This window comes from Podarcis gaigeae, assembly GCF_964106915.1.
Source record: "Podarcis gaigeae genome assembly, chromosome: 5".
Taxonomy (NCBI): domain Eukaryota; kingdom Metazoa; phylum Chordata; class Lepidosauria; order Squamata; family Lacertidae; genus Podarcis; species Podarcis gaigeae.
In genome coordinates, this window is record NC_139681.1 from 29,497,105 (window position 1) to 29,523,647 (window position 26,543).

The window sequence follows — 26,543 nt, forward strand, 5'->3', positions numbered from 1 at the left end:
TCCATAAAACAAAGCAAAAACCCCTGAAATTAAAGTAATTAATTTTGAGACTTTTAATGAATAGTGTGAAAACATCTTTTTGGAGTAAAGTGTATTACAGAAAGCGTCTCATTAAGCTGGATAAATTGCAACATTAAGTGTCCATGGTTTAATAATGTGATTTTCTCTCCCTTTTATTAGAGAGAATATTTTTGAGTCATGTGCCATTACAGAAAATTAAATCAGTATCTCCAGCAACACTCAATTTAAAATCCAAAAACAACAACACATATCCTCCTTTCAAGGTTTAAAGAACTACATAATATTGGTTGGCTTCTTGATGCTTTTAATGAACTTTTTAGATCTGATAGGAAAAACCTGGACATTTCTGTGAGTAATGATCTGTTGGCTTGAGTGGATCTGTTGGTCTGCATATTTAGTTTAGTGATTGAACTCTTAATTTTAAAATATTTCACCAGCGAAGGTTAGAGCTAAGTTCACATGCTTACTGAGTGATCATCATCATGCAGTGACTAGAGTGGGGAAGGGCAATTGTACTTACTAGGAATATGCATATGGACCTCCACATGAAGGCCATGGTACATGCAATATGCTATTGTATGTGGATAGGGGAGAGGAGGGATGTGTTTGATCCATGCACAGCTGATCACCAATACAGTAAAACCAAACGGTGTTCAAGCTTCTCATAGGCATTGTGAGAGCAGGATGCTGTGAGAACAGGATGCTGGACTACACGGGCCATTGGTCTGATCCAACAAGGCTTGTCTTAAGTTCTTAACGGTTTTGGTTTGACATAAACATTTCTCTTTCTGTTGACTGTATTTTTGTTATCTTGACTCCTCTACTCCTTTGTTTTTGTTACATTTTATTTGTTTAATTATTTGGATTTTAAATTGTATAAATTGTTATCTCAGTTGTTTTGTAAGTCCTCCAAAGCAGCCAATGAGCAGGACATGAATACACTTTGTAAAGAATGAATGAATGAAATGGGCTTAGCCTTCCATGTGTGAGGTACCATAGCAGAAGAATGCTCCAGTTGACCTGACTAGAAGTCAACCTGGTCAGGTAAGAAAGGACAGGGAAATGCTAGCGACACCAACGCTCAGCCCCAGTGGGTAAACCGAGGGAGGAAAGTGCCTTCATTCTTCCTCTTACAGGATTCTAAGTTCATACAGGGCGAATGCCTGAAAAGCGCTATTGACATACCACCAAAAAATAGATGTTCTGTATGTTTAGTTCATACTTTCCTCTTTATACCCTGCCTTTTCACTCAACGGGCATATAATGCAGCTTACAGCCGTAACATAAAATATTCTGTACAATCTGCAAACACAAAGTGACATTTCAGTAGAGAAAGCATGAACAGGACTGTGTGATCCCCACTCCCCCAGATGAATTCTAAATGACATGGAACAGCTTTATAAGACAAAGTATGAAACTCCGCCAAATGGCTTCTTTTATGGCTACCTTAGATCCTTCAATCCAATGAAAAATTGAACACTTGCCTCATTCTACAGTTGAGTGACTTGCCTGAGTCATTGGTTCCACTTCTGGGAGCTTTGAACACAAGCCGTTTTGGTCACACTTTTTCCCTCTTAGGTATCCTATTCAGTGCTAAAGTATAAAATGGATTTCATTAAAAGTGAAAGTAATAGAAAGCTTACATCGTGCTCTTGTGATGCAAATATTAGATGAAATGACACATCGCATACTAAACGATTCCAGTTTTTCAAAGCAGTCAGTTTTGAGACATTGCATTTAAAGTAGTTAGAATAAATCAATAGCATACCTGCTGCAGCAAAACATCCAGGAGAATCTTTTGAGGGAAAGGAAATCTTTTGACATATCCATGCTGATATGCATAAAGTTTGCTGCTTGTGTCAAGAAACCTAATCTGCCCATAGGAAGCTGCCATTACTGATCAGTGGTTCATCTAGCTCAATATTGTGTACAGTGACTAGCAGCAGCTATCAAGGGTTACAGACAAGCGGCTATTCCTATCCCTACATGATGCTGGGGATTGAATCTGGGACCTTCTGCGTGGAAGCAGATGCTCTACTACTGAGCTATGACCCTTTCTCAAATTTTATCTACAGAATGGTGAAGTGGGCTTTGTGGTATGAGAGTCAATGTTGCAGCCTATCACTTACCATTTGGGGCAGAGCCAGAAGCAGCACATCCGGTGGGGCAGAGCCACAGTACTAGCTTCCTGGTGGTTATGTCACTGCCACGTACCACGAGGGATGGTAGTGAAGCAACAGGGAGGTCAGAGTGATGTGGGTGCACCGGAAAAAAACAATCCTTTGCTTCTGTTAGTGTGCCTGCACTCAACCTCTCCTAGTAAGCAGGAACAATACCTCTGCTGGCATTGCATCTCCACCCCACTTCTGGGCAGAAGACGCAGCGCTACCCAGCTCACCATTAAAACTCCTAAAATGCCCCAACAACATCAGTCTATTGGTGTCTTGTTTGATGAATGGAGTCTGCATATACAGAGGCAGTATATCAGAGGCATTGGGCCTGTAATTAGAATTAGCTGTATTCATTAGAATTAGGACTATGATCTGATCCTGTAAAGCAGTTCTTGAGCATTGCTTTAGCAGATAGGCGCACGCACGCACATGCACCATTTTCTGTATAAAATATGCATTTATGAAAAGAAATGTTGCAATAAAAAGGGACTTCTGCATGATTAAGTGAGCAAGATAGGCTGCAATTCTAACCCTTCTTACCTGGGAGTAAGCCCCACTGAATTAAATGTGACTTACTTCTTAGTGCACATGTTTAAAATTGCTGCTGTAGATTGTTTGTGGTGGGCCATTAGTCACATCATTAACTTTGCCTTTAAGGTGCCACAAGATTCTTCATTGTTCTTGCTGCAAATGGCTAGCAAGGCTGCCCCTCTGGAAATTCATTCACTTTGAACAGGAACACAGAGGGAAGATAACTGAATTGTAAATATTTGTTGGTGTCTGTTGTGTACTATGATGTATTAAAAAAACAACAACATCCATATGAGTGGTTGACAAAACAAGAAAAAGACTTGAGCAACATAGACCAATAGCAGCAGAATAGAAAATATTAGTTGAAAGTGTGAATGAATATTGGAACAGACTGAGGCATTTTAATAAATTTCTAGTGGCAAAGAAAATAACAAAACAGTACATACAAATGTGTGTGTGTGTGTGTGTGTGTGTGTGTGTGTATTTATAACATCAAAAACATTTTAAAATATTAAGAACATCTGAAAACACAAAGCCGTATAAATATTAATTTCAAGGTTACCAGGAACCGTGTCTTGCAGCCATCAAATTGCCAAGGTATAATAAACAGGCAGGTAATAAATATGGGAGAGGGGCCAAATAATCAGCATGCTCTGTAGTTTAATTTTTAGCGCCAGATTTTATTTAAAGTTCTTATAATTATTGCCAACCCAAAAACTGCTGGTGTTGCTACTTGAAGTTCTGCTAAGTTTGCTAATGGAAGAGTTGCTAGAAGAGATAAATATGTCTGAGTATTTAACATAAATATTGTGGCCAAAAAATCCTAAGACCACCTTTAATGCATCAAGAAGGAAGCAGTGGACTGCAGTTGCAAGCAAAACTAAATAAAGAGACTTGTTGAAGATGTTAGTGTTTAGTTTCAGAAGTATCCTAGGGAAATATGCTACATAGGCCAGTACTGGTGCAGTTGCGATGTGCAGAAACCATGAGGGATTGCATTATTGATGCTGAATCCATACTGAATACAACATATTTAATGTACTTATGCAACTAAGGACCTACCGTATTTTTTGCTCCATAAGACGCACTTTTTTCTTCCTAAAAAGTAAGGGGAAATGTCTGTGTGTCTTATGGAATGAATGTGTGGTCCCTGGAGCCGAATTGCCCAGGGGCGAAAAGCAGATCGTGCTTTTTATTTTTAAAAAGAGGGAGGGGGTGTTGGAACAAAGCCACTTAGCATCTGATCAGCAAGTGATTCGGAGAGGAGATAAGGGACTCTAGCGATAAAGGAGGCTGCCACAGTATGAACCACAAAAATCAAACATCCACTGTTTCGTTCAGAATATTTTTTTCCCTTGTTTTCCTCTAAAAACTAGGTGTGTCTTATGGAGCGAAAAATACGGTAACTGCATGCTACATAAATGATGTGATCTTAGAGTTTGTTAGAAATAACATACATCTTAGAGTTTGTTAAAAACAACAACAAGTGTGTAGGGAAGTGGGGGCTAAGCCTTTGTTTCCCAGCCTCTCCCACAGAGCAATTACCATTAGAGGGGAAAACTTCCCATTGGCTCCAGTGTTGATTGCAAAGGTGCTAGGTGGTTTTTACCCAGATCACAGCTGGAAAAAAAGACTTAAACCATCCTTCCTGGCACACAGAGGTGCTAGTCACAGCCACCCTACACATACAAACACACCTGGTCATTAATTTTTCAAAATCCACAGCATCACTGCTAATCACATCGTTCACATAGCATGCTGGTATGTTAACTGAGAGCAGCTACCTTGTCAAAAGCTTTGTAAGGAAAGGTAGGCTGAAATGACACTGGACATCTGCATGCTTTTATCAAAAGAAGGGGGATAGGGAATCAGCAGTAGAACATTGTGAACGAAGACATCTGCTAGATTAGCACAGATGGGCTTGTGATAACTTTATGAGAGCAGCCTAGGTTTTCCCATCACACAGGAAATTATCTGATTAATTTCAATATACAGTCAGTCTGCAAATATTAGTCTCCATTTGACATATTCCTAAGTATTTCCTATGCTGGATCTTCAGATGGCTTAAATCAACGTAGTACAGAACAAATTAAGGCTACCAGTAGGGATGGAAGGATTGATCAGTTTTGATTCTCTTAGTTTCTCATTTTTCTAATCTTAAATTCAGCTGCCATGTTTCTGCAGCAATTTGCAATTTTTTTTTAAACGATCATTATGGAAATGCTTCATTTTAGTATGATTTCTGCAGTTTTGATTAATATATGTATCTTTTGCAAGTAGCTTCTAATATAATGCATTTTCTATGCTATCTTCAGTAATATATTCATTTTTAAAAGCATTTCCCCATTATATATATAGTACTGTACAAATAGTTTTGAGATACTTTTTGTGCGGTACATAGGAAACTGCCTTATACTGAATCAGACCGATGGTCCATCTAGCTCAGTGTTGTCTACACAATGGTTGTCAGAGGCTCCTCTGAGTTCCACTCTTTCAGCCATCCCTGGAGATCCTGGAGCTTGTATACAAAGCATGTGTTTAATCACTGAGAATCGTGCTTTACCAGCGTGCAAGAGTACGCTGGTGTTGGTTTCTGCTTCCTTCACTGAGCAGCGAAGTGCTTGTCACAAGACAATGTTTACATTCAACAGTCAAGTGCTATTGGGTTTTCTCACGGGAAAGGAGACTGGATGTGACGTACACTGGTTTCCTGTTTTTTCACTGTTCTTTGCAGTTCAGTGTTTGATTCTCTCCGTGCTTTAGAGGAGAGAGGATGCCTTTCTCTGCTCCGGCAGAGGGAACATGTTTTTCTGTAAACAACCAGCTTTGAAGTGTAAATAAAGTAATATAGAGCATGTTGGCACGTACTTTTCATCATTCCGCTGTGCACTGGACACTGCTTATCTCCAACATTTGGTTCCGGGCCCAGAAAAACGCAGTGTTTTGAGAATGGACTCCAGAAGTCGGGCTCCTGGCAAAGGAACAAAGGAGCAAAGAATTGGAGTGCCGGCAAAGGATCGGAATGCAGAGGGCCGGATCGGACGATATCTCTGCGCGTCAAGATGATTTGATGAGGTATGTGCTACAGCTCCGGGCAGCCTGCCAGCTTCTAATTAATGGCTTTATGGCTGGACTTTGAACTTTTATAGCCGGTTTTGCCGTGGCACAGGCAAAAGGCTAGAAGGATAAATTTTTCCTATGCTGGGGGAAATCGAAAGTAAAGCAGCTGCAGCAGTGTCGCAGCATGAATTTAAGACAGCAGAGAGAACTTTCACTTTTGAACTTGCCTTTGGAATGCGGTTAGAAGCAGCTGCAGATAAGCAAAGCAGTTAAGCAGAAAGGCACAGGTTCACAAAGCAGAGGCTGTTTTTGAATTTGCTTTTGGATTGAAGCAGCTGTACACAGACGCAGCTTGTATAAAGCAGCTTGATTTAAAGCAGCAGAGATGACGCAGAAGGCTAATGCCATAGTCATGATGGCTAGCTGCAGAAGGCTGGATGAGGCAAGTGGGGGATTTGATGCCAATCAGCCACATGCTCAGCTCAGAGTAGCCTGTGATACTGCCATGATTCAGAATGAAGCAGACCGCCAGGGTGCTAGCTGCATCAACAAGGGGGAGACTTCACAGACGTCATCCCAGAGTGCAGTGGAACCACCAGATGGCGCCAAAGCTTTGAAGGCAGTGAAATGCTACACGTGTGGACGTCTAGGCCATATGAAGAGGGAATGCAGATATCCCAGGGCCAAGACAGAGCAGCGCAGCGAAAGCTCATCGCGTGGAAAAGGCCGAGGCAAAGGCAAAGGTCCGGTGTCCAGGACAACGCAGCACAAGGCAATGGTCTCACGCTTCACTCCAAAGGTTGCAGAGGTCCAGAAGATGTCTAGATCTTTCTTCGTTGTTGATTCAGCGGCGACCCACCACATGTGCAACGATAAGCGACTGTTCGTGTCTTTTACACCGCAGGAAGGTGCGATTCACCAGGCGGATGACCACACAATTCCCAGTAAAGGCTACGGAACTGTTGTTCTTCACAGTTTGGACTTATCGATACAGGATGTGCTTTATGTGCCAGATGCCAAGCATAATCTGCTCAGCGTTGGACAGCTGAATGAGCGGAAAATTGACGTTTCCTTTAAGAACAAAAGGTGCATCATCACAAAGAAAAATGATTATGTATTGCATGCTGAATATGTTGATCGTTTGTATGTTTTGTATTTTGATGATGTTGTGCAGGATGACACTTGTTGCATTGCAGGTTCTAACAAAAGTTTGCATGCAGAATGTATTCATGATTTTCATAGAAAATTTGGTCATTTGCATTTTGAGGCAGTATCTAAAATGCCTGCCTTGGTTGAAGGTATGACTATTAAACCCTGCAGGTACCACATGAAGTGCAAGGCATGCGCAGCAAACAAGGTAAAAATGGCTGCGAAAGGTAAGGTGTCTAGTAGGCAAGCTACAGAACCATACCAGGTTGTTCATGCTGATTTGGTTGGACCACTAGCGCCCTCTTTGGGTGGAAACAGGTACTTCATGGTTCTCATTGATGCATTTTCCAGGTATATTTATGTGTACAATCTCAAGCAGAAATCAGAGGCTTTTCCAAGGTTCAAGGAATTCTGTGCTTGGTTGGGAAATGTGCATGGTAAGAAGGTAAAGACTCTTTTCAGTGATCGCGGGGGAGAATTCACTTCTCAGCAGTTTGAAGCTTTTCTGACTGAGAAAGGAATTCAACACGATTTGTCTAGTCCTCGCTCGCCATGGCAGAATGGACTTGCGGAACGAGCAAATCAGACATTGCTTCAAGGGTTAAAAACCTTGCTGCATGATGCCAATCTTCCAGAGAGTTATTGGGCCGAAGCTCTCTCATGTTTCACTTACAGTTATAATCGCAGGTTATCTTCAGCGATTGGTTGTACCCCCTATGAGAAGATGTTTGGCAAGAAGCCATACATCAAACACATGAAAATTTTTGGTTCTGACATGTGGGTTCACTCACCACAAAGCTCCAAGTTAGACAAGCGTGGATTGCATGGTATCTTTCTAGGTTATCAGAAAGGGTCTTACAGAATAATGATGACTGACTCTAAGACAATTAAGCTCACAAGAAGTGTTGAGTACAATGCCAAGTGGGGGGAGAATGTGGGAATTTTCCAATGTTATCCTGATGACAGTGATGAAACTGAGGATAGTCAAAAGCAACCGCAACAACCCACACCCACTGATGAAGGTTCTGATTCTGAGTCTGAAACTGAATCGGGTGATTCAGAGGATTTCAAGAGTGCGAAAGCCTCTATGCGACCCTCTGAAAGCTCTGATCAAGAATTGGAGGAACCATTGTTCACAATAGGTCACTTTTCTCCTAAGAAGGAAGAGGAGAGTGTTGAAGACTTAAGGCTAATTCGTAGGTCACAGAGAGCAACAAAAGGCAGACCTCCAAAGAGATTTGCTGATGAGTTTGCTAAGATAGCAGTAACAGCTGTTAAAAGCTCCAAGAAGGTATTTGAACCTTCAAGTTTCCAAGAAATCCAGGATTTGGATTCAAAGGAAGCTGAGCCATGGTTAAATGCCATGAAGGCTGAGCTTGATTCCTTGGAAAGGAACAAGACATGGGACCTTGTTCCAGTAGTTCCAGGAATGAAACTGCTTGGAAGCAAATGGGTCTTCAAAGCGAAGACAGATCAAAATGGCAAGATAGTCAGACACAAAGCCAGATTGGTAGCCAGAGGTTTTGCACAGGTACCAGGTGAAGACTATCACGAGACCTACTCACCCACCGTGAGGTATGAGAGCATTAGGCTTATGCTCAAGCTAGCTGCAGAAGAGAATCTACACATTAGTCACCATGATGTGAATACAGCTTTTCTGTACGGATCTCTAGATGAATCACTTTATATGCTTCCACCTGATGGCGTACAGGTAAAACAGGGATTTGTTTGTGCTCTGAAGAAGTCCCTTTATGGTCTCAAACAAAGTGCACGGTGTTGGCACACAAAACTCACTGAAGTATTGTTTTCTCTAGGTTTTAAGCAAGGGAAAGCTGATCCATGTGTATTTGTCAAAGAGGAGGGGCAAAAGAAACTGTATTGTTTGTTTTATGTTGATGATCTTTTATTCTTTTGGAAGGATGTCACAATGTACAATAATGCCCTAGCTCAATTGAAAGAGCACTTTGACATGAAAGATCTTGGTGAGGTAAACAACTACCTATCTCTGGAAATAGAGAGAGATCAAGATGGTAACATTCTAGTACACCAGTCACGTAAAATTGCTGATGTGTTAAGCAAACTAAACCTGATGGATGCTAACCCTGTAGACACACCGATGACAACAGGTTATCAGGTAGATGACACTGGAGAAGCATTTTCTGATACTACACTGTACAGAAGTGTGCTAGGCAAGCTAAACTTCATTGCCAGATGTTCAAGACCTGACATTGCTGTTAGCTGTAATTTGCTAAGCAGACAAGTCAACAATCCTACTGTTAAGGATTGGAAAGCTCTGAAACGCATAGCGCGGTATTTGAAAGGCACTATGCATTACAGACTGAGATTTAACAATCAGAAGTCTGGTGGTCTTGAGATATTTGCAGATGCAAGTTTTGGAAGTGACACTACAGACAGGAAAAGTACGTCTGGAGTTTGCTATAAGTACAATCAGGGTCTATTTGATTGGTCATGCAAGAAGCAAACAACAGTTAGCTTAAGTACTTGTGAAGCTGAACTGAATGCACTGTCTTATTCACTTAAGGATTGTGAATGGTTGTTACAATTGTGCAAAGACATAAAAATTCCTGTCAAATGTCCAATCCAGGTTTACCAGGACAACAAAGCATGTTTGGCTTTGCTGAATTCTGAAGGTTGTAAGCAAAGCACGAAGCACTTGCAATTGAAGTTGCAACATGCTAGGGAACGTATTCAAAAGGGACTCGTAACTGTGTCCTATATGCCAGGTAATGAAATTCCTGCTGATGTATTGTCCAAGATTGTATCAAGGGATCAACACTGTACCTATGTGCAGAAGTTGGGTTTGTACTGATATTGTACGAACACGCTGCCCAGTGATGTTCACAGAAAGGGGGAGGATGTTGGTTTCTGCTTCCTTCACTGAGCAGCGAAGTGCTTGTCACAAGACAATGTTTACATTCAACAGTCAAGTGCTATTGGGTTTTCTCACGGGAAAGGAGACTGGATGTGACGTACACTGGTTTCCTGTTTTTTCACTGTTCTTTGCAGTTCAGTGTTTGATTCTCTCCGTGCTTTAGAGGAGAGAGGATGCCTTTCTCTGCTCCGGCAGAGGGAACATGTTTTTCTGTAAACAACCAGCTTTGAAGTGTAAATAAAGTAATATAGAGCATGTTGGCACGTACTTTTCATCATTCCGCTGTGCACTGGACACTGCTTATCTCCAACACATCTAGCTCAGTGTTGTCTACACAATGGTTGTCAGAGGCTCCTCTGAGTTCCACTCTTTCAGCCATCCCTGGAGATCCTGGAGCTTGTATACAAAGCATGTGTTTAATCACTGAGAATCGTGCTTTACCAGCGTGCAAGAGTACACGTGTGACACTGCAACACTGCAAAAAAAAAAACAAAAAAAAATACAAAGATCTTGAGGCTACCATATTATGATTGCTTTAACTATCCTCTTTTTTTGGTGGGGGCAGTGTTTCTCTCTCTCTCTCTCTCTCTCTCTCTCTCTCTGTGTGTGTGTGTGTGTGTGCATGTGTGCATACATCAGTGACATCAAGTGGAGGGTAGGTGCAAATTAAGTAAAGAAACTCAAAGCTGTAGCAAATTGAGCATGCTTCAATGCCAGAATTATAGAAATACTTCTGGTTAAATGGACTCTGGAAGAGTAAAAGAAGAAGAAGAGTTTGTATTTTATATCCCGCTTTATCACTACCCGAAGCAGTCTCAAAGTGGCTAACATTCTCCTTTCCCTTCCTCCCCTATAACAAACACTCTGTGAGGTGAGTGAGGCCAAGAGACTTCAAAGAAGTGTGACTAGCCCAAGTTCACCCAGCAGCTGCATGTGGAGAAGCGGGGAAGCGAACCCGGTTCCCCAGATTACGAGTCTATTGGTCTTAACCACTACACCACACTGGGTGAATTTATGGAACACAAGGAATGCAATGTGGACAATCTATTGCTAGCCCTCATTGAGGCAGTAATTGATGCAAAAGGGGCCCAAACCAAGTACTGAGTACATATGCATGCTTCTACTTCTCAGAGGTCCAACATTGCTCTATTTGCAATCCTTGTTTTGCTGATTTCATTTAATCTAATTTTCTGAGATTGTTAATCTGGGGTTTTCATCAGCTGAACGCCATCATCATCATCATCACGATTATAACAAATACAGGCTTGACATATCTCACTTTGCATGTCATGAATCTATCTCATATATAAGTTTCACCTTTTAAGTTGAATTGCTGAAATAAATGAACTTTTCTACGATACTCTAAATTTCTGAGTTTTACCTGTAAGACCACTCCATATACATTTGTGTAACCAAACAAATAATACCATACTTAAAAAGAAAGAAAAATCTTTGTAGCCAAGGTTTAGGCAGCACATTATGCTTCTCATCAAAGTCTGCTTTGCTTGCTTACTGTCTTTTGTGTATATTTAGATGCTGATTGAGCAAAATCTGGTGAATTAATTACTAGCATAATTATGTAGCATTGGTTAAATTATTCTCGCTTCCCTGATTGATGGGAGACGACTCAGCAGTTTTACCACTCACACGAAGCTTTACCTGGCTCCAAGGCCTCATTTATTCAACCATTTTCAAGAAACTCCCACTGCCCATTTTTTTCAGGTATGCTGAGGGCATGATCCCTGCTCTTCCTGTGACTGGGCTTCCTGTCTTGCCCACCACCACCGTTACTCCTGAGCTCCAGGGGGCAATGAAAGAACCAGAGATCAAAGTGGGGCTCACAATGGGTTCATTGGGGGTGGGGACACAGGCAAGGCATGTCTGAGATGAGGCTCTTCAGGCTGCCTTTGGACTGGCATGCAGTGTTAGAAACTGGGATAGAAAAGCTAGAAGCCAAATGGCTCCTGGGACTTGGGTTGTGGGTGCCAAAACAGAATGTCTAGTCACCATTTGGGGGGTGGGTTGGAAACACTTTATATTTATTATTTTGATAAGCATGAAGTAAAGCACAATTCACCTAAGTGACACATTGTTAGTACCACATTTTCAACATAAATTGTTAATACATGTTTAATTAGGTGTTTACAATAAATATATTGGTACCATACTTCAGTTTTCAAAACACTCTACTTAACTCCTTAACATCTATCCTTAGCATATACTTTGAGGCTTCAAAACACATACGTTTCTGTAATCATTGAGTGTCAGCCAGGCACAAAAAATGGCACCCAGACTTTTTTAGGTGCTCGCAAATGGAGAATCTTTAGGCACAAAATGTGTCTGGCGCCCTGCTAATTTTGAACCCTGCTAGCATGGTTTTCTCTTTGTCTTCAGTGGGAGCAGGATCTGAGTGAGCTGGGATCCTGACACTCATAGCATTAAATAGGTTGAAGCACCTTAAACTATAAAAAACTTTATAGCATTTTTTGTGAATGGAATTTATATTTTCTTTTTGTGCGCTGTTGGTGTTTGACTGTGGATCACTTCTAAAACCTTGGTTGCCCTACATATGAATTGTACTGCTTTTATGAGCACTTGCAAAATACAAATTATTCAAGCTTCCTGACTTCATTTATAGCTACAGGGGATCCTCTCCCTCCCACCCTTCATCAATTTTTCACCTCTAATCTGGAGGTCTAAGGAAAAAATACAGCCCTGGTGAAATAAGAGCTTCGTCTTTCTGTCTTTAATGATTGAGAATGTGTAATACTCATTTGGAGTGTAGTGTTCTTTTAATCAAAACAAATAGTGTAATTTCAGAGACCTACACCAGGTAACCTTTAGAAAGGAGGATAAAAATCATTACTGGGAGATAATAAAACAATAAGGCGAATCCATTTCTTTTCATTTCCCTGCATCCAGTGGCACTTCTATTCGTGCAAAGATCAACCTGGATTAACTTCCATTCTCTTTGATTAGCCCTTATTAAGGTGATAGCATTTCTGCAGCACATCAGTGTCGGACATACACGTACTTTTAACAACCACCGTGAAGACATGAGTCGGGTGAAAGGGGAGCGGGAGCCTCGCACCTTATGTACGTGGTGTTAAAGCTATTTCTCAGGTGGAAAGTACAATGGTGCTCCTGGGCATCTGTGGTTCAAGGCCTATTGTGAATCTACATACATACAGGGGTATTTAAGATTCCTTGGCTGATTGTAATAAGAAAAAGAAGCTTTCGGTAGTTTGCAACTTTGATTTGGGAAAGCATGCTCAATCCTTTTTCCAGACTTCATTTTCGGCTCCAGATTGCACTTCTCCAGGAGGGGTCAAGACTGGATCTTTTCTCAGAGTAAGGCAGGTGCTGCTGTTGCTTCACCACAGCAGCTAGAATTTTTCTTTCAAGGTTAGTTAAAAGTTAATTTAGTAACTCTCAGTTTTAAACTAATTTTTAAAAAGAATTTCCAGCTGCAATAACAAGGCACTCTCCTGGGCCATCTTACCCATAACATCTCGCTCTAAGGAAGGACCCCTTCCCCCAGTGTAAGAAAAAGAGGAGGAGGCAGAGGATCAGACCAATAGCCCATCTAGTCCAGCGTCTCGTTCTCACAGTGGTCAACCAGATGCCTCAAAGGGAAGCCCACAAACAAGAGCACTCTCCCCCTCTGTGGTTTCCAGCAACTGGTATTCAGAAACATTACAGCCTCCAGTTGCGGAGGGCAGAGCATAACATCATGTCTAGTAGCTATCAATTGCCCTCTCCTCCATCCATTTGTCTAAATCTCCCAAGAGCTCTGTACATGAGCCACGCCAGAGCGGTAAGTGGTGGCAGCAGTGGTCAGTGAGGCAAATGAGTAGGGCTCTGCCACCCCTGCCCTTACCATTTTCTACGGTTGCTTCATGAAAGTACCAAGCCTGAAATTCAAAATGCTGCATACTAGTTATAGGAAAGAACTGTGGTTGGTAGGAAGACAGACAAAAGAACTTATATTGAAATGGATTGTGCTTTGGAGAAGCCAGGGAACCAGTAATAATTGTTCTACATGTAAAACAGACAGATTAAACACTGCATAATTGACAGCTTCCCTCACAAAGAAAAAAATATGATTTGGTAAGAGTTGAAATATGAATGATTTTTATTGAATGAGTGATCGTATCCCACTGGAGGAAGATTTTAACGCATCCATGTATGTTCCGACAAGGACACTGCATTGTTAAGAGACTTAGTTTTACCTACCTCAACTTAGGTTTACCTACTTCTCAAGCTTCTTTTATGCAGATTGAGGCCATTGGGGAAACTGAATGGAATCTAATTCAAAAAGAAGGAAAAGGTAGTGGAGTGATGATGCACCGCTCACCTTATAGCTAGCCAAATAAAATAAATTAAAATAGACAGGCCAGTTGTTGGAGAATTTAGTTTCCTCCAGCACTGAGAATCTTGGGAGCCTAGTCAAACATATATTGCAATAAAATCTCTTCACTGTTGCTTTTTAGGTTTGGGGGGAAAACATGATAAAGGTGTGCAAAATGAACTGTATGGACAAAGTAGATAGAGAGAGGTTTTTCTCCCTCTCTCTTTTCATGAGGACATGGGATAATCCAATGAAGCTGAATGTTGGAAGATTCAGGAGAGACCAAAAATAAATAAATCACAAGATGTAGTATTGGTCACCAATGTGAATGGTTTTAAAAGAGGATAAAGCAAATTAATGGAGGATAGGAAATCCAATGGCTACTAGCCATAAAAGCTATGTTCTGCCTCCGGTGTTGGGGGCAATATGTCTTTGAACAATGGTTGTTGTGAATCTCATAGGCATCTGGTTTGTCACTGTGGGAACAGGAAGCTGGACAATGGGCCTTTGGACTGATCCAGCAGGGTTTTCGTTATGTTCTTAATTATCCAAGTAACTTGAGTGTTTCAACAGCTGGGAGTGTTTCATCATCTTCCTCTCCTTATTGGGAGAATGTGCCTATATTACAAATTAAAACACAACTATTACTTTTGGGGTGGGGAGGGAATATAGATGGCTCACCAGTAGGGGTGCTTCTGCTTCAAGTCTCAGAAGTCAGTCCTATTGAATTCAGTGAGGCTTTCTTACAGGTAAACAGTGTTAGGATTAGCAGTCCAATTCAGTTATTTCCTGCCTAGGAGGCTTTCAAACAGAAGGGTACCTGCTCTATAAACATTGGATTTCACTGATTTTACCCCAGAGAATCAAGATGAGTAATGTTAATATAACTAATGAAAATGTTTACATTTTGAAAATACAAATTGAATTGGTAGATTTCCAAACATGAATTAGACCTTTGACATCTGATGCATCTCTTCCACTTATGTAGAATATTTTGTTCCAACAGATGCTTCCACCAATGGAAGGGAAGGGTAATTTTCTTCCATGCTGTTCTGGAGAGTCCCCAACCTTCTAGAATAGATTTTTCAGGGTGTGCAAGAGGCTGCAACAAATATGGGAAATTTGTGAAATTTGCCTTCCCTCCTCTTACATTAGTAAAAGAGTCAGACCACTGGCTGATGTTGTATAAATATTTGTTGTTCTTCCTTAGATTTAATTTTTGTATCCGCATAAATAGAGAGGTTTTGCTTCTCTCTAATCATGCCTGATGATCACATTTCTATGTCGCTGTGCCTACGTACAGTGGAATTTGAGGGACAAGATGTGTACTTGCAGTTTTCCTAAAGGAAAGTGAGATCTTTGTGGGACACTATAGAGTGTGATACATCATACTAATGAGGCAATGGGCTGTTTTATGCTTCACAGTGGAGTTTTTCCTTTGTTCTGCTGATTTGAATCCCTGTTGAACTTGTATCAATAAGACCAGGCATACACTGAATATATGGCAGTTTTCTCTTTTGTTGTTTTGTGATCTGAAGATCATATGGGAAGAAATCAGAGGCCATAGTGAGGATTCGTGCTGACTGGAGTAAGTTGTAGTGGGTGTGGTGCTACCAGTTGTTTTATACCACAGTTATTCTTAAGGGAGAAGTGAAATTGATCATATGTAGCTCAGTGGTAGAAGATATGCTTTGCATGCAAAAATTTCCAGGTTCAATCCCATGCCTCTAGGTAGGACTGGGAAAAGCTCCTTCCTGTCCCAAACCCCAGTGAGCTGCTAATTGATCTCATCATGATCTATTTTACAGAGGAAGTGAATATGATTTGACCGTGTCTGCATATTATGTACAGTAGGCAGATATAATGGGATATCCTGGACTGTGCCACCTTGGGCTGAAGGTAGTATGTCATAGTTTTGAATGATTTCCCAAAGCTTTTCTTTCTCTCCCCCCCCCCCCAAATCCTTTATTGAAATTCATAGATAACATACACAACATGCTAAAATGAAAACAATCGTGTACTAATCATCTTATATATGTTTACAAAAAATAAATTTAAATTAAATTTATGCAATCTCTTTTTTCCTATCTTTTTTGCTAACATAGAATAGATTTCCTATCATTTCCCGATGCATATAACCTTTCTGGTGATGAATGTACTTATCATTATTACCTTACTCTTTCTGTACTTTCTAATACTTTCTTTTTGCTTGTTTCTTAACAGTTTGTTTAGACAAGGGTCATTCAAACACTGCCATAGATTGTACCGCTATTATTCTGTAGATATCTCTTTTACATATCCCATTTTTAAATAAATGATTGTCTTGTATTACTTCTTAGCCTGTTAGTCAGTTGTGCCATTTCCACATATTCCAGTAATTTGCACTGCCAATCTGATAAGGTTGGAACTTTTCCCCCTTTCCAATTCATTGTGATCAGTATTCGGGCTGCAGCCGTTGCATATAGAAAAATTTCTCTTAATTTTTTGGAATGTCTTTACCTAAAATTCCAAGCAGAAAGGCTTCTGGCTTTTTAAAGAATGTTAACTTAAGATTTCCCAAAGCTCTTCAAGAAAACAACAACAAAAACAAACCCAGGGATGTAGTTAATATATGGTTAGCACATCAGATAGAGAAGGGGTCTCACAGCTAGTGCCTGCAGAGGCCTTCCCTGTTGCAACAGGGTCCTATCATCCAACTAAAATTTGGCTTGAAAATCACCCCATTGTAGCCAATAGAATAGGGTATGATATGTACTTAATTGCGGGTGGTGTGTGAGTTCCCCATGACAGTTTCACCAGTCTGCAAATGGGCCCATGGATCCAAAAAAGTTGGTGACCCCTGAGATAGAGACCTAGCATAGCTCTCTTCTTCATATGCTTGTTTATTATATGTGCAGAATATAATAGATAGATGAAAATTAAAAGAGCATTCACAAACATGACCTTGCGCCTCACTTGCAGTCATCTGTTATCTCAGTCTAGTATCTTATTCTGCACAATGTAAGAAACAATCTTTGACAGAACAATATGCTCCTTTTGTGGAGTTGTTGCTTTCTTCCTTTTTAGGTGTCAGACTGCTAGGGGCTGTCATGTACTGGAGATGTTGCTAAGACAACCAGCTACTACAACAGAGTTTTGCTTGAAAAGGTGGCAGGCCAGGGACATTGTTAAGCCAGGAGCTTTTGACATCCTGTGGAAACATATCTTTCCTGACAGCAAAAAAAATGGACAGTAGTCATTATTTCGGGGAGAAGTCACGAAGGAACAGCCTCCCTTCTCATCAAACATACTTTTGTATGATTTCTACCTTGTCTCCCAGCTAGCTTTAAAAAATATTCTCCAGCTCCACGGCAAACAAAAGTTCTTGTTTTCCGAAACTCCTAAGGTACCAGAAAGCAAAGTTGCTTCTTGTAAGCAACAAGATTGCATTAAATGTGTCCTCTTTTAAGGATTTTTTAAAAAGTCAGCAGTAAGACAACAGGACTCTTTTCCTCAGTTATCCCAGTTTTTTATTCAGTGGATGTCCTTCCTTTTTCTAGGAGGGTGTGGAGGGACACGGGTATTTCATAGGGTTGTGCACTGATTTTGACCAAGGTGCAAATCCCAAGCCAAATTGGGCCTATTCAGAGAGATTTGGGCATTGTTCAAGGTGGGTTGAGACAGCCAGAAATCACTACAGTCACTTTTGATGGCCCAGAGTGCTCCAGGGCTGCCAGGGCGTGGCGCATCAGGCAGGAAGGAGAAAGTAGGTGCCCTACAATTCTCCACCCTGCAGGATCACCACCTTCACTCAACAGCTGTTCAGCTGAGGCATCAATCCTGTGGGGTGCTTGCTTGCAAGCAGTTTCCCTGCAGAGAAGTTGATCGTAAAGGAGCATCCTGCAGATTTTAGCCTCACTTCAGGGGAGGGCAGTGGGGAAGACACAATATGTTTTCTCCCTCATGACTTTGTGGGCATCAGAGGGGCAAGGGGCATTGGAGAAGGAGGAGGGAGCTGGGTGACAAGGGTTGGAAGCAGCAAGTGGTGCATGTGTCTCAGGACTGGATCTGCCGCCCCTCCCAGCTGTGGCCCTCATGGGAGAGCCGGCCCTGCTTACCAGGCCCCAGAGTCTAGCATTCCAGATTGCCTCTCACTTCTCTCACTCAGTGCTTTGGATAGCTTCTCTCCCCGTCTCTTCAACCTGAGCCAAGATGATTCAACTACCTGAGCAAGTCTTCGGTCACCAAGCCACTCTGCCTTTCTTTCAAGTCTTCTTTCTTCTTCCTCGATCCTCATCCACTTATGTCTTCTTCTTCTGACTGTTCACTATGAACACCAGCCAACATGGACTTTTACCTCACCAGGCAGAAGACGTCCCCCATCAAATACATTGCAAATGACAGAATGCATTATCAAAACACAGTTTAAACACAGTGGATTTCTTCATAGAGGAAGCCAGGGGAGCCAGTATCCCAAGCCTCTTGTTTTCCCTACCTTGTAAGGGTTATTGGGGGAAGGAGACTGTCATGATTCTAAGATCAGAGCCAGCTTCCTTCTATGTGAGACAGGGAACACTGAGGTTTAAGTGTGTCATCTAGGTGGCCACTGTGTGAACAGGATGCCAGACTACATGGAAATTTGACCTGAATTTGATCAAGCGAGGCTCTTCTTATGCTCTTACGATATTACCAGAGCTGTATTTGTTAACAAAAAAAGTCATAATATGACTGTGCTTTACTTTTAGTTCATAACTTTATTTCCCCCTTATCTTACTTGTTACTTGCCATGGTGCAGTCACACAGATAAAGATATTCCAATTTCTGACATTTAAAGATTATCAACAGTTTCTATCCTTTCTGGCATGTAAATGGCAAAATAATAATTGTAGGGTTTTTTTTGGCATATCATTGATTAACTTATTTATAAGTATTTAAGTGCTGTCAGCTCTGTTCATAATTCATACGGAGAGCCTTCATAATTCATAAGAAGAAGCACCTTAAATCCAGCATCCAGTGGCAGCTTCTCTCCCAGGGTCAACAGCCACTTCATGAGATTATTTCCCCCAGAACTACAGTATAGGAGGAAAGGGTTAAACCGCACTGCATGTGCAGCAGTGCTAAGCCTGATTTCCTCCATACAGCTGCTATTTTTAAAGGAGAGGGGACAACGACAAAGTAAATGTAGTCACACATTTAATGGATTGTCTCTTTCATCCATTAGACAGTAAGCTCCTCAGGGCAGGAACCTGTCTTCTTTACAGTTACCCTGCAAAGCAACAGGCACATCAGTGACTGGTGTTACATGAATAACAACAAGCATGGTAATTTGTATGATTTATTTGCAAGTGACGCTTTCTCAGAGAACAACTAATGATGGTAATTTTGAGAACTACAGAAGCCGATGTACCACACTTTTTCCATTCTAAGAAATAATAACAATAGGTCTGCCACTGATGAGCATGGCTGTCAATTATGAAAGTTCAAACCCAGGTTGTAATATTTGACATAACTTAGTGGGTATCCCAGATTTCCAGCCAGCATATAATCAGTGTAATATACAAGGGGAGGTTGGGAGTAGACTGGCTTGCATTAAAAAATATAATAAATTGAATGCCACAAGTGTGAAGTGGAAATGATTTGTTTATGTTCTTTTGGAGTAAAATATGTTTTAATTTTTCCATCTGCATTGCTGCAATGATTTGAAAGCCAGATCACGTCTACCCAGTAGCATTATTACAAAACTGGAATTAAAGCTCAGCCTACTCAATCTATCTGTATCGTAAAGCAGTCAAGAAAACGCTGATGGTGGTTGAACACTTGATAGTTTGTCAGGCTTTATGAACTAATGGAGTGTAGATCATCAATAATTATGTTAATAATGGATTTATGGTACTATTTTTAAACAAAGGAATAGTGTAAGGAATATGCCTGAATGACTGATTATGAAAGAACCATAACACACACACCCACACCCGTGTATGTGTGTGTGTTGTAAATTCTGAGGAGTGAAATTCACTCAGTTATGGGAATAAAGTATATGTGATTTTTAAAAAGTATAATTCAGTGAGTATTGCACTATAGTACACCATACCAAATTGCTCTTTTTTGCTTGAAAATAGTCTGAATAATTTTTTTCTCCTTTAGGTAGTAGTCTTTGGGGCAAACTCAGAAAATGGGGAACTGTCTCATTACTGTCCATCCGTTCCTGCCTCTGTACGATTCTCTCTTTCTTGCTTTTTTACGACCACAATAAGAACACAAGACACATCCTTCCAGGCCAGGCCATCTAGTCCACTGTTCTCACAGTGGCCAACCAGATACATATGGGAAGTCTGTAAGCAGGACCTGAGTGCAGCAGCACTCTCCACACTTGTGCTCCTGAGCAAATGGTTTTCAAAGGCCACATCCCCTGCACTTCTCAGTAACATCATGCAGATGTTCTGAATTGGTATAGTGGATACATTGTGGGTAATGGTCATGCTGACTCTATCCTCTCTTTGGGTCCAACTTGCATTTCTTGAGACCTTGTGCATATGCAACGTTAGAATACATAGAAGTTGGGTACTCTTACGGAGTGGAAACAATAGCAATGATAGCCCAGTGTGCACTGCCAGTCAAAGGTGGCAGTAATGTCACAGTAATCAAGTGATGTTGCAGTCATGGCAACAGAACAGGGCTGGGGTGGGAGACAAGTCCCCAGAATTCCAGCCATCATGGGTTTGATCCCCATAGCCAGGAAGAGATATCATGCTTCTGTGGCAATGGAATCAATATGGGGCTTTGCCCAAAGAATATCTCAGGTCCCTGGGCCTACATTGACACTCCCCCAGTGTGAACGTATTTCAGACTTTTCACTGATCAACAACATGAAGCTGCTGCAGCTAGGGGGGCGGCGGTCTTGTAATCAGTTGAAAATTAGTAACTGTGAAGGAAGCCCTCATTCTCAGGTGAATTTACCATTTTCCATCAACTATAGTCAGTGGAATGATCTGCAAAAGAAACCCAGGAATATTGATTGAGAAGTATGCATGAAATGAGTTTTATTAGTTGCATCTGTTTATCTACTGCACTATTGTATCCATACATAAGCAGAAATCTCCTAGATTTTAGGAGCAATCATGCAAAATTTGGTTACAATATCTAAAGTGGTATCCAAATACATAGTGAACAAACATACAACTTTCCAAAATATATAGTAGATTTGCTGAAAAATCCTTAACTGAGGGACTTGGGCTTCCTCCTACTTCTCCATATACACTACAGCAGAAAGGTAGTCCCACTGAAATAGTAAAATGATGGATTGTTGGCTTGGGATCCTAACTAGCTTTCAAAATTCTAATCTTTGACTGATTTCTGCTTTTTATGTGCATGAGTTTGTGAATGTTGCATGGTTTATTTCATAGTTTCTCTTTTCACATTTTTTATTTGTGCTAATCCTCTTGCAGTGTTAACTGGGAACAGTGAGGTGTAAAAAACAATTAATGTCTGATTTGTTTACATCCTTGAAAAATACCATCTTTTAAAACACAGTCTCCTTTCAAAGAAGGGGAAACCACCATCTAGCTCACCCGAGACATTTAAGATTGGAATGTCATGTTAGAAGCATCCTAATCAGACAATTGCTCCAGCAAGTTCAGTATTACACTGATGGTTAGTAACTTTTCAGTGCTTCAGGCAGTATCCAAGCATGTACTTGACCACAGACCTCTTCATTTACTTATTTTTATTTCATAACATTGGTTGTAGTAAAAGCTCAAAGCACTTTACAGCAGGAATAAAACAATAAGATTATTGGTTAAAAACCACTAATACAGTGGTGCCCCGCAAGACGAACGCCTCGCAAGACGAAAAACCCGCTAGACGAAAGGGTTTTTCTGTTTTGGAGGCGCTTCGCAAAACGAATTTCCCTATGGGGTTGCTTCACAAGACGAAAAAATCTTGCGTCCCCCAGCGGTTTTTTTTTGCTTTTTTTTGCCCTTTTCCTAAGCCGCTAAGCCGCTTATCAGCTGTTCCGCTGATAAGCCGCTTAACAGCTGATCGCTGGAAGCCGCTTGACAGCTCTAGCACTAATCCGCTAAGCTGTCAATGGGCTTGCTTCGCAAGACGAAAAAACCGCTAGACGAAGAGAATCGCGGAACGGATTAATTTCGTCTAGCGAGGCACCACTGTATTAAAAACATTAAAGAAATTAAAATCAACCATGACCTAATGCCAGATTAAACACGATGCATTCTGTCATGTTTATGCTTGCTTAAATGAAATGTTTAAACAGGCACTGAGAAGAGTACAGTGAAGGTCCCCGCCTGATACCAATAGGCAGAGAGATCCAGAGTGTGAGGGGCTGCAATACTAGGGATATAAGAAAGCATTAATTTCCATTCTGACCTGTGCTCATCACTCACAGCACTGCCCCATCAGCCCTTGCCTGCCTGCCTTCTTACAACCATTCAGGAGTTGGTTCTGCCTGCCATTGACTCTGGCTCCACCTATTGTTGCCCCCTCCCCCCGCATTACACCCTACTAGTCACATTGGGTACCAACCATCACTGAGGGAGGGGCTTGGGGAAGGGTGGTGGCTCAGCAGAGGGTCCTGGGTTCAAGCCCTGGCATCTTCAAGTAGATCTGTGAGAGACCCCTGCCTGAACTGCTGGAGAGCTGCTACCAGTCATTGCCAATGCTGAGTTAGATGGTCTGGCTTAGTAAAATGCAGCTTCCTGGGCCCTGTTTCCTTATGAATTCTGAAGTTGTGAGGAGGAGTGAACCCGGGGGGCGGGAATGTTTGTGGGGGCAGTTTGGGCCACACATTCTTACAAGTATGAGGTGGTGTGATGACTTTTCTTTCTGCTTTTAAAACAATTAAAAGGGAATTTGTGTTCCAGACAGCTGGAAAACTCTGCTCCTCCCACACTACAACAGACAGGTAAGCATTTTCAGCTGAGATCTGCCCATTTAATAATCAGCTGTTGCTGCAACCTCTGTGCTCTCCCTGACTTTGAAGTCAGAGAAATTTCAGAGCTATGGGATTTGCTGAGAGTAGGGAAATAATGCTTCTCAAGGCCAGTGGTCCCTGCCAGCCAAACTCAATCCTATTATTTCTCTTCACCTCTCCTTGAAAATCAATAGCCATTTAAGCATATGGTTGAGATGGTCCTGTGGTTAGGCAAAGCACTTAGTCAACTTCAGGCTTTGAATTTCAAGTATTTTTTACTATTATTAAAGGCTTTAGATAAGTGAATGGAGGAAATAGTAAGATGCACTGAAGATAAAGATAAACAATATTATCTAGCAAGCTTTTATGCTTGATCCTAACATTCATTTCAGTAACTTACAACTGAAGTGAAACTCCTCAGGCCATAGAGGATAAAGATAAAGCACACTCGAAGTCACCACATAAAATATTATTTGAGGGAGGATGTCCCATCAGAAGGCAGCAAAATGGCATATGGGATGTCTTCCCTTGGAGGAAATTGGTGTTTTGTTCTTTCCGTTTGAGGATGGGAGAAGAGGAAGTGTAAATTGAAATGATCCCCATCTTGGGCTACTGTCAGATGAGAAGCAAACACTGATTTGTATATTGAAGAGGATGCTAGACAATTTTGGCCCCAGAGCTTTGTTTTGTGCATTTGCCCCGCTATGCACCCTTTACCAATTTTTTTTAAGGAATGAAAAAGGCCCCTATCTTTCATCACTGTAAATTCCCCCCCTAAAAGCCAAGTGACTTTCCTTCCCATCCCCACTTGAGATGCCACTGAATTCACCACCGCTGTTGGAAAGAAAAGTGTCACCCACATGGGGGGAGCATTTGTGCCGTCCTACCTCCACTTTCTTGGGTCATTTGTGTGGCTAGCAACTCTTCCTGTTTCTCCCCGCCCCCTAAATGATAGCAAACCTAACCTCAAGTCCGTCTACTCTCTTCTTCTCTCTTTCCCCTGACCATGGCTAAACAAGAAGTGGTAGTAATTGCATTCGTACAATTAATCTGCACATCTTTGGTTATGTAAACAGCACATGTGGGGAGACCTCAGCAGTCTCAGAGATCTGGAGCATGAGCAGAGAGAGTTGAATGCTTCCTCTTCCTACTACAGTCCTGGCAAAAATCCCTTCTTTTAAGTTGTTTACATTTCAAGGGAAAGCTCATTTTTTTCCTTATCATTCCTATTATGATTACAACTTGCTAGCCACTTGTTCTGCAAAAAGGCCTCCAGGCAACTTACAACATATTTCAGAGCATAAGTAAAAATACCTTATAATAAAAACACATTTATGAAAATGCGTGCAATTCATTAAAAAATACACAAAGCAACCCCCTGCAGAAAGCTTCAGCAGCACAACTAACAGCAATCAATATCTTTGCAGTCTCTCAAAAGCCTTGGGGAAAAGGTAAGTTTTTACCTGACACTGAAAATATGTCAAAGAAGGCTCCAGGGAGACCTCAGTGGGGAGGATGTTTCACAAACAGGGAGCCACAACTGAACATGGAAACTTCCCTTGAAATGCAAAGAGCAGCTTCTGGGAGGGGCCCTTTGCCAGGACTGTGACAGGGAGAGAAGGGTTGGAAGTTGCTTCCCCACAACTGCTATATACATAACAAAATATGCACCTTAATTGTGTTCAGCAGTTAATGGTCCGTCTCGTTTGGCTTTTTGCCTCTAAGTACATGTAACATTTGCTTCTAGTTATATTATTTCTTTATACAAACATTAAGCCTGTGAAATTATATCTGTTCTTACTGCATTCAGAAAGGCAACCTGCGCACTTTTTAATAGCTACAGTTTAGATTTTTGTTGCAAGACACTTTAAGCTTTGGAGAAGGATAAACATATTTAAATGAGATTAAATAATCTGTGCAATTGAGTTTCATAGAAAGATAGGACAAGATGGAAGCTGGGCCAAATACAGACCCAGTGTGAAATTCTACTACATTCAGGTAAAACCAGTTAGGCACTCATCTACTTGAATGCTGACAATCCCCCCCCCCCCCCATCTGGTTGTGCATTGATTAACAAAGAGTCTTGTACAGGTAGCTTGCTTTCCTTGACATTAGAAGCTTGTATGTCACTCAATCCAAGCTGCCTTGTTTACTGACATTGTATCTGTTTCTTATGGGATGATGTTTTCTGCCATTTACTTTTCTCATTCCTTCATACGTCAACTAGATTGGCGGAGCTAGCGCAATTCACCAGACAGGGTCTGTGTTACATTTTGTATTCTCTTTCAATCTTTCCTTGCTGGAAGGAGCCTTGTAGAATCAAAAGCAAGGGAAGGGAAAGAATACAGCATTCATGTACTGCTGCCTTTTGGTAGTTGAAAAGAACATTTGCCACTTTTAGCTTCCTTTCTCTCTTTCCTCCTAAACTTAAAAGAAAAATCTATCAAGTGGCAACCTCAAGGAAGGAAAGCAATAATAGGGGTCAACTACAGTAATAAATTTCATAAACACCAGAAATCACACAGAAGCTATTAACATGATGATGCCAATCTGAAAACCTGTAAACGAATGATAAATTTTAATACTCTGCTGCTTGCAGTTTTATAATCACAGCAGACATTGTGATTCCTCTGGGATAATGTTATTTTTCTTGTGGGAGCTGGTGGTAACAAGGAGAAGGCCATCAAAATACAGGGAGAAGCACATTTGCAGAAAGAACTAAATATTTGCATGTACAAATTGTGATTGGCATGATCCCATGAGAATCTATGTGATTAGGGAGTCAGGACTTGTGTAGATTCATAATCCAACTAATTAGAAATAGGCTAACCATTGAAAAACATTCAAAATAGAGGGCAGTAACAACACTGGAAGTCTGGAAGCTAAGGCTGTGCAGTGTGAATTAGAAACCCACCATTTGGATAAGTTAAATAGATGGATAGAATGAAATGGTGGGCATGCCCCAGAGACAATGGAAAAGAGATCTGTAATGAAGACATTCTATTCTGTACTTCAAATTCAAGAGCAGATGTCTGATTTCTTGGAGTGTGGTGTACAGTGACAACAAGACTATATTCCCATTGGTTGTAGGGGGAGGAAGGGATGTAAACCTTTGCTTACATGAACTTCCTAAAGTTAATTTATCTTCAAAGATTTGGAATGATTCTCACTTCTTCCAGCAGTCCATTGCACCCAATTCACATTGTTCACCCCCCCCTTTCACAATATGCCTGAGAAGCACTTTTGTTGTTGTTTACTATCTTTCTGGGTCTTGAGCTGATAGAGAAGGAGCTTTTACAACATCCCTAGGAAGCTGCTTGTAACAACATCCCTAGGTAGCTGGTGACGGTATCCAGTGGCTGGAGAAACTCCTCTAACCTTTCTCTGAGGAGCTGGTATAACTGCCTTTGGCAAATAGCACCACCTGAAAAATGCATACAGTGTCAGGCCAACGTATGG

At 41.2% G+C, this 26,543-nt stretch overlaps 2 long non-coding RNA genes across 5 annotated transcripts in view; one reads left to right on the forward strand and one right to left on the reverse strand.

The window, feature by feature from the left end:
* LOC310845410 overlaps positions 1-26,543 on the forward strand; it is a 722,498-nt gene that overhangs the window by 574,274 nt on the left and 121,681 nt on the right. The gene's annotated exons all lie outside the window — the stretch shown is intronic.
* Positions 19,332-21,142, reverse strand: LOC310844537. Its single transcript, XR_014564172.1, has 2 exons — positions 20,970-21,142; positions 19,332-19,421 (listed from the first exon to the last, which is right to left on the reverse strand). It is a non-coding gene; the product is annotated as an uncharacterized lncRNA (long non-coding RNA).